Source organism: Lactuca sativa, chromosome 1 (assembly GCF_002870075.4).
Source record: "Lactuca sativa cultivar Salinas chromosome 1, Lsat_Salinas_v11, whole genome shotgun sequence".
Lineage (NCBI taxonomy): Eukaryota > Viridiplantae > Streptophyta > Magnoliopsida > Asterales > Asteraceae > Lactuca > Lactuca sativa.
This window is the reverse complement of record NC_056623.2, coordinates 28,018,611-28,029,033: the sequence shown is the minus strand read 5'-3', so window position 1 is coordinate 28,029,033 and position 10,423 is coordinate 28,018,611.

The following is a 10,423-nucleotide window of genomic DNA, read 5'->3' as shown; positions in this document are numbered from 1 at the left end:
GTTCTCAAAATTCGAACTATGAAGAGGGATGTCGTAATCATAATCGATCTTTGAGAATGCAAATAATAAATATATCATTAACTAAATTCAATTAAAATTTCTTGATCTAAGCTTTTAGATTGGAAACGAAGTACAACATTCTCTCCCTTAATTATAGCAAAAACACTTTTCAACCCCTGCAACTTTGTAGAGTGAAACTTTTGTTTTTTCTATAATTAATATTGTCAACTTGCAACATTTAAATAATAATCATGCTCCCACTAACATGATGATTATATTTATCCCAGCATAACATTTATGCTCCCACTAGCTTTGACACGTATTCAGAAAATAGTTGGACTTCTAAAAGACAATACTTATTGACTTCCAAAGTTCATATTTCCAATACGATGTGCTTCGATAAGCCTTTATCTAAGCTTCTCAAAATCACACATATTTCCTTAGACAGCTCACATGTGAGTCTAAACTAATTCAGAACTTATATTACTAAGTCCTAAATGTTCAGACTAATTGCCAAATCTCACAATTCGAACTATGAGGAGGGATGCAGTAATCATAATCGAATTTGAGAATGCAATTTACATAATCGCTATCTCCTTAAAATCTCTCTTAGTGAAAGCGTTTCTTCACAATCATTTTCATGAAGGATAGAAACCTTACGACACTTAGATTGTATGGTGCATGTGTTCCTATCTATGTGAATTTGTCATAACCATAATCATAAGATAATGTTTGTGACGAATTCAAACTCTTATGGACAAAACTTGTTCATTCTTAATTTCTTGCCATCAAGGGTCCCACCATTGCTTCCAAGTCATTTAGCAGCTCACCTATGCCAATCAATGTACTTTCATTGAACAAGGTGTTTTCCCTTATGCAACTTATTGAGAACTCGTAGAACTCATATGCATGATCAACTTAACTGGATTGGCACAGAAACAAGAATACGTCAACACCATAAGTTACAAACCTCAAGTTGTGTGTTAGTGTTTAATAATAGGTTTACTCTTGATTAGTTCTTGGAACCTTTTTCAAGATCATTTAGACTCCCACTGACCTCTTGACATATAAGATTCTTTTGTCAAGAAGCATTTCTTGATAAACAAATATTCAAGAGTTAGTACGGATTCTTATTAAGACAAACCATATCACACAATTGGTCTTAGTTGGTCTTTGTCTTATCCAGGACATCACAATTTACCAATTTCAAACGTGTAGGAGTAAGAAAAACAATTTTCTACTTCATATTTGATGAGTGTCTTAGACCTTCTTAAAATTTGTCACTCAATTCACAATCTTGGAGTATGACTCTAAGACTTGATTTTGGAACGAAGTGCGATACATCTTATTGACTTAACCATTTCAACAATTCCCAATTCCTCTTCTTACCAATACTAGTGTACTAAGATGTCCTTAGAGGATAAATTGTAATATGGTTCTTACGATTACCAAGACAATCACAAAACATCATACAAAAGTACTCTCCCTTCTTCTTAGATTGGAGAAACTTTTTATCTTTCTGCCTTCATTGATTCTACTTATTCGTTCATCCATTCATTGAAACTTTTCAATGATTCAGAATTACACTTAATCTTGTAAGTATAACCACATTTACTAGACTTTTAGTTAATCATGACGAATAGTGTTATTGTTATTTATGGTGAACTTGACTACTGCACAACATTGTGTACTAGTTCCTTTAGTCCTTCACTTAACTCACATACTTGTGTGATCAAGGAATTAGTCTTAATTTCCTAAGTACCAAGATTTCCATACATCACACAATACAAGTTGTATGATTTCAAGTTTCTATCCAATTGAAACTTGGTTGATGGGAGTCTTTCCTTACTTAGAAAATTTTGACACTACTATAAATAACATAACTAAGAATCACATCCATTTATAGAAATACACAAACATCAATTTTTCACAATGATTTCATTGCAAGGATATATATATATATATATATATATATATATATAAGACAAATCAAAATTTTATTTTATTCATAAAAGCAGCGGAAAACATGTCCTTACAATGCAAAATCAACTGAAAAACTATGTAATCAAATATTCCTACTAAATCTATCATAACTTTCTAAGCTCAAAATCTGATCTTCGAATCCATGATCGTGATCCATTTCTTCGTGATCAGACTCATCTTGCTCTTCCATCAAGCTTCCTCTCTTTTCTTTGATCCTGCAAAACATTCAAATGTAATCTTGCCACACTATGTATTAAGAATCAATGAATAGGAACTTAATGGAGTTAGATAGTGGATTTTACCTGAAGTAGAGCCAAACATCTTGACTCTCCCATCTCTTAGATCTCTCAGGTAGACTGGGCAGCTTCGTCTCCAATGCCCCTTCTCTTAGCAATAAAAGCAAATTGACTCTTTTGGAACAACACACAGAACTACTTCAGACTTTGCCTTTCTCTTATGATCAAACTTTTTGACCATGACATGTCTTTCGTTGCCATTGCCTATATCCATAAAGGTCTGGAAGGCAGATCCACCAATCAGCTTTGCTTTTCTAGTGCGCCAAATCATCGTTGATTCAGCAGCAATAAGCACATAGGTGAGATAGATGAGGGTCATGTCATGGTCTATCCTATAGTACTCTCTTACGAACTCATTATATGAGTCAGGAAGCGACAGAAGAACCCAGTCAACAGCCAGCTTCTCACAGACAACGACTCCCAACATTCTTAACCTATCAATGTGTGAGTTCATCTCTAAGACGTGTGCACACACTGACTTTCCTTCTTCATGTTTACTTGCCAAAAGGGCTTGAATGAGCTTGAACTTTTCAAGCCTTTGAACTTGTGGGTTAGGGAGAACAGTATGAGGAGGTAGAGGAAGTGAAGCATGATCTCTTGTTCCTCGATCCAATCGTGGAATATCATCTTCACATGGAAAACTTTTTCCAACGGATTTAGGAAGACCATAGTTGTCAGACTTTGACATCTATGAAACGGGAGAAAATTCAAGTTTAGTTGATTGAGTCTTTTATAAAACACCCAAATGAGACATTAAGGCTAGGACCCAACACAATATTCCACAAACTGGAAGAGGGATGTCGTAATCCAACTTGCAGAACATTTGAAGGTAGGTAAATGATGATTTACCAATTTCCACCATGAAAAATGAAAAAAAGGTTAAGTTTTAAATGTATTAGAAACTCCTAGATCTTTTGAGATTCATTTAACTTTTCAACGGCATGTTTAAATCTCGATAAGCCCCTCGATTTGTGACTGGGATGCCGAGGATCACACAACAGGGTGTGAATAACCATGCAAATATACATGGTGCCCCCATTGTTATAGTCATCTATTTGATGTGCCGGTTAACCACACACACTCCACCGAACTATGACAAACATCGAGTCACCCTTTGCTACCTTTGCTTAGAACCCATTTAGTGTGTCAGTTAACCACACACACTCCACTAACGTCTTAGCAAGGGTACAAAGTGTAATTTCATGGAGTTGCATCAATTCACTTTTGCCTAAAGTAACTAAGATTGGGAATTTTGTAAAACATTTAGTTACTTTAACATTCATTATACTTTTAATGAGGATAAGGTTTGTCATATCCTACCCGTTCGGCTAACGACCCTCCACCATCCAAGGAAGCGGCAGGTGAGAGTGGACACCCCTTAAACGGCCATTTTATAGGCCATAACCTTATACCCCCCTTACAGTTCGGCTTCGTGAATAGTAACGGTAAGACTAGCAGTTTAAGTTATACATATATAATATTAGACTTTTAATGTTATATATAGTGTAAGGGTGTATTTTGCACTTTAAAATACTATGTGGTCTAATTTAACAAATTATACTTTTAATTTAATTAAATGTAAACCATATCATTATGGATTTATTAACTCTCTTTTAATTATACACTTAATTAACTTGATAAAACCATAAGGGTGCAATTTGAACTTTTTCAAAATTAGGGTTTTAGAATTTAACATTTTAAAATTAAACCTTTTAATTAAAATTTAAATTTCAAAACTTGAGTGCAAGTTTTGAAACATCTCAAATCATTAGGTTTTATAATTTAAATATTTCAAAATTAAACTTTTTAATAAAAAAAATTTAATTCCAAAACTTGAGGGCAAGTTTTGAAACTTTTCAAAACTATCTAGATCAGATTACAAATAATTAAATTAATCAAATAATTTGAATTATCTAAATTTGACCTAATTTAATTTTTCACAAGATAATTCAAATCAAAATTACAAATAATCAATCTTTATCTAATAAAATAAATAACTATCTTAATTTCGACAATTATCCATTAATTTGATTAGGATATCAATTACCATAACAATAAATCTGATTTTTATTTGAATAAAACAATTTATGGTAATTATCCAAAGCAAATTAAGGCAAGATTTTCAAAATCATGCTATCAGACTGGGTTCACGACATGAACAACATGTTCACGACATGAACAACATGTCACGACATGAACAACATGTTCATGACGTGAAACTGGTTAAATTCGAAAAAACGAAAATTTTCAGCTATGAATGAAAAAACTTTGCATCAAATACATTAGTATAAACCACCCTAGGCTCTGATACCACTGTTGAGTTATGAGCACTACATCATTCCTATGGTGTACATGCAAAGCCTAAAGCTTTGGATCTAGTTTGTCTAATGAACATGCAATAAACATCCAAAGCCATAAACCCTAGATCTAGCATGTGATAATCGATATTAACATAAGAATAGGGTTTAGATCTTACCTTGATTGTTATGTAGTAATAACAATCTCAATTCCTCCTTGTAATTGACTTCTGAAAGCTTAGTGTCACAAATGTCACACCTCTAATGGCTCACAAACACCAAGAGCAAGAGGATGAATTTGGAGAAGAGAAGGAGGCACCAAAATTCGTCCAAGAACCCTAAGGGAAGCTTATCCACGTTTTTGGTGCCCTAGGGGTCCTTAAATATGTGAGGCTATTAGGGTTTTGAACTAGGAAACCCTAATATGACTGCTTAGGCCCTAAACGGCCAATGGAGTCCCTTTGGAACACCCCCTGGACGAATTCCTTATGGGCTTCCCATAGAATTCGTCCAACCTATGTTCCAAGGTGATCCATAGCCCAATTGCAACTATCTTATAATTACAATATCAGTCCCCCAAGTTTAATTAAAGTCTTTTATTCATAAAATTAATTTCCTAATTAATTCTTGACTAATATTAATTAAACAATATGATTTCTCTTTTAATATATTATTCATATAATATATTAATAAATCATAATTAATCTCTTTCTCCATAAATCATCATATCAAGTTGCTTTGGTGAAGGCAAACCAAAAGGACCATGCTCGCAATCGGGTCAAGTACATACCAATAATAGTTATGGGCTTAGACATTAATCCAACACAAACATATAGGGGTCGCATCCAAAATACCACGAGTGATCTCTGACGTAATGAACTCGCGTATCCTCTCATCAATCGGCTCAACACCAAAGCCTGAAACTGAACATGAACCAGAACCTCCTCCTCGAGTGATCACTGCCATGCTTAAAGGAAACAATACAAACGATCAGAACATACCCAAATAATTCCTCATTCTACAAGCTTCTTAGAATCCTCGTGAATTTCCTTGATTCGAGTGTAGATCTTGTGCTTTCAGTAGTATGGGGCCAATACTACCTTCCACACTTATCTGTATTTTCCTCAAAAATTATCTTGAATCCTCTAAGTTACCTCCTTATAATGACACTCCCAAAACTCAGCTAAACAGTGTACCATTCGCACTAAAGCACTTCCTAGGCTCTTTAAGGGTTCCCACCTTACCCTGCCATCATCTGTTGAAGGAATCCTACTAATGTCAGCTAACTACCTAATTAATACAATCACATGCAACAAAACTTAAATAAATTTTTGACTAAAAGATCCTACACTACAACGGTTGGACTCAACCAAGAGCTACGCAATAGAGCCAAATCAATCATTCTAAAAGTATTTAACCTTTGTGGCATGTAACTTAATGTATTCATTTAATAGTTAACTAACATCAATATAAGACCCATGAAGCAGAAAGCAAGTAACATTCGAGCAATATAATTAATAGACAAAAAGGCATCTCTCCTAGTAGGCATTCTAGCATGAAACTCTGAATAGATCCTTATTCTAACTTCTAACATACATATCATACTATAACGCATATAACATATCAACATATACGTATATTTTGGGAATCACTTACTTGAGCTCGGCTGATTGCACGCATCACACCCCTTTTTCTTAAAAACCTTTTTGGTAAACTCATTTTATTTTGAAAGATTTTAGTAACTCCTCAGTTTGAGTTTAGACACACCCGAGAGTCTATCCAAATCCATCAAACTAAGGCACTGATACCAACTTGTAACATCCCAAAAATATTAGTAAAAATTTCATTTTAAATAAACCAAAACCATTCATTCATTTGTTTCAAAAGACAATTAGAGTAACAACATTCTCAAAACATCATCATAGAGTAAAAAACAACTAATGTAGAAAAAAGCCTTCGGGGGTTGTAGTGATGTCAAGTCGGGCCCTTCCTTTTAGAACTGGAAGTACATAAAAACATTTTAAACATAAAGCTTAGTGAGTTCCCCAAAATACCACATACCATACAAGAAATAATGAATGATGTGGGTTGAATCATAGTCTTACAGTCACTTTTTGCCATGGGCCAAATCATGGTCTTTCCTTGCAATGTCGAGGGCGAAATCCCGGTCTTACAAACAAGTGTCAGGGGCCATAATCTGATCCCCACATCGTGGCTCACTCCAATTTTAGAAAACTCATTTTATTTTAAAAGATTTTATTAACTCCTCGGTTTGAGTTTCTACACACCCAAGAGTGTGCCCAAATCCCTCAAACTAAGGCTCTGATACCAACTTGTAACATCCCAAATATTTTAGTAAAAATTTCATTTTAAAAAAACCAAAACCATTCATTCATTTGTTTCAAAAGACAATAAGAGTAACAACATTCTCAAAACATCTTAATAGAGTCAAAAATAACCAATACAGAAAAAATCCTTCGGGGGATGTAGTGCAGTCAAGTCGGGCCCTTCCTTTTGGAACTAGAAGTACCTAAAAATATTTTAAACATAAACTGTAAACACAAACCTTAATGACCTCCCCAAAATACCACATACTATACAAGAAATACTGAATTCTATGGGTTGAATCATAGTCTTACATTCACTTTTTGCCATGGGCCAAATCATGGTCTTTCCTTGCATTGTCGAGGGCCAAATCCGGGTCTTACAAACAAGTATCAGGGGCCACATCCTGGTCTTCAATGAAAGTATCACAATGACAACTAACATCCTACATAGTATAATAAGAAGACTCACCTCGTAGACATAGTCAACAGCTAACAACTCTCACAACCAATGAACGGGTGTTAAACACCTCCTAATAAACCATACAAGTTAAACTCTTAGTCTACATTCTAAAACTATCCAATTGACCCAAAGTCAACCAAGTCAAAAGTCACCGGTCAAAGTTAACAATCAACAATCAAAATCATCATCAGCTGACTTCCACGTCGTGGCCAGTCCATGGCCACCTCGTGGACTACAAACTCAATCATGAATAATCCAATCCCCACGTCGTGGCAAACATGCCTCATGTCGTGGCTCACTCCGGATAAAACGGTCGATGGGTCCCTCATTGTCACGTCGTGGCTACTGGATATGGACAACTTAATAGATTGAGTCCTTAATCCATTAAGCCTTCAACTACAACTTTCTAGAAAGCTTTTAAGGACTCCAAAGGCTCATAAAAATCCAAAATTTATGGACATGCATGTCCAATGAATGTCTCTCTCTCATCTAGGTCAAAAATGGTAGAAATAGGGTCCAAACCCCCGTACATGAACTCAAGGATACACAATTCTTAAGATCTGGAACATCTAACTATCTAGGGACCTCAATGACTAATAAAGTTGAAAACTTTATTGAATCTATCCACTCAAACACATCATGAACATGAAGAAGTAGCATTTAAACCTAGATCTAGAAAAGGCTAACTAACAAGACCAGAAAAAGGAAAATCACAAAGGTCCAGAAGTTTCTCAAATGAAATCTCTAAGCTTGCCAAGAGGTTCTCTATGCCACAAGGATCTTCTTCCTTCCAAATACACCAAATCACGAAAAGTAAGCTCAAATATAGAGGAGATGGTATTAGGGTTTGCTTCAAAGTTCTTGGAGATGATGTAGGATGAAAATGATGCCCTAATTTTGAGGTTAGAGACATAAATACGGAGGAAACCCTAAAATTAAGGGATTAGGCCGAAATAGTCACCACATTGTAGCCCTAATACCATCTCATCAAGAGGACACAGTCATTTATGCCATGGCACGTTGTGGCGTAGAGTTTTTCCTAAAAACTTCATCTTTTATCCCGTTAAGTCTTTAGATAAATCATTCTTGAAAACGGGTGTTACAAAGACATTACTAGAATCTTGTGTAAGTTAGAGTTGATTTATCTTCCAACATTTATTGACATTATGATTCATTTAGTTTTGCATTTACCTGATGAAGTGATCGCCGGAGGCCTGGTATGTATGAGATAGATATATCCATTAGCAAGGTATATGAAAAAACTAAAAAACTGTCATAAATAAGGCGAGCTCGAAAGGTTGTATAGTTGAAGGTTATGTTGTTGAAGAAGCTTTATCATTTTGTTCGATGCACCTTCGAGATGTGCAGACTCAATTTAATCACCCTGAAAGAGACGAGGATGTTGCCGTTGAAAAAACAAAGTTTTGGATGTTGAGTTTAAATGTCGACTAACTAGCGTAACGAAAATCAAACATTTTGATCTAAGGAAAAAACATAATATAGAATGGTTTATATTAAATAGTTGTGAAGAAGTCAAACAATACATCAAGTAAGTTTCTTATCTTTATCTTCATTATCTAATGTCACTTTTTCCCATTCATTATATATATATATATATATATATATATATATATATATATATATATATATATATATATATGTGTGTGTGTGTGTGTGTGTGTGTGTGTGTGTCATCAATATAGAAAATTCGAATCTAAACATCCTGAAAGTAAAGAAAATACCGAATTTCCTAAGTGGTTTCTTGAAAAGGTAATACTAATTAACAAACAAAATATCTTTGATCAATATAACAAATCAAGAATACACAACACATTATTTTATATTTAATGGGTTTTTCATATGGAAACAGAAAACTCTCCATAATTCCACAAACTGTTGTTAGCCCTTTCAGTGGGTTTACAAATGAATGTTTATACTTACATCGGGTGCATAGTCAACGGTGTTAGGTTTATGGTACTTAGTGGTGCACAACACATAACACACAACTCTGGGGATCTAGCGGTGCGTGAGAATGGAGAGAAATATTATGACCAATTAGAATAGATTATAGAGGTGCAATATCCATATGATTATTCGACTGTATTATTTTGGTGCAAGTGGTTCGATATTGGAGTTATTCATGATGATATTTTACAGTAGCAACAAAGAAGTGAAGTGTACCAAAATGATCAACTCATATATGATTCGCAAGCTAAATAATTGTTCCACATCTAAGAGCCTTCTCGAAGAAACCAAAACAATAACCATCATTGTGTCATCGAGCATGTTAATCATCAAAGTATTTAGGATCTACCATCCAACGAACAACCCAACTAATTGGAGTCCAATGAAAATTGAAAAAAATGCCTTGATAATAACACACAACAAGCAGTGGCGGATGCTCTTAGGGGCCAGGGGTGGCCATGGCCCCTTGGTTTTGAAGTTCCTAATACTTGCATATATATATATATATATATATATATATATATATATATATATATATATATATATATATATATATATATATATATATATATATATATATATATTAGTTAAGAGGAGTAATTTACTAATTATCCCTCAATAATCAATGAAACTTCCGAAAATCACTGAAAATTTCAAAAATCGAAACCAAACTTGTTTCTATTAGACAAATAAACCAGGAAACTCCTCTTAATCTCGGTATACAAAACTCAAAATCTAATCCAATTTTCAACTTAGTTTGAGTTGAAAAACTTATTCCCTCCAAATCTCAAAGCCGATTGAATATGCCGTTGCAGGACATAGTTTCAAAACTGACCAGAAGAATAAGGCGTCGCCGCCGGAGTCCACGCCTCCTCCACAGGTCGTCTGATGCGTGCACTACCTCTCTCCTCTCTTCTGGTCGCGACCTCGCCTTACTAGTTACTCCGTCGTGCACTCTTGCCGGTTGCCGATCTCCGTCAAGGGTCTCCTCTCCGTCATTTGTATATTGTACGTACTCTATATCTTTATTTGCTTCTTTTATTCTTTCTCACTTTCTTTATATTTTTATAACTGGTATATAGAAATAGTGATAAC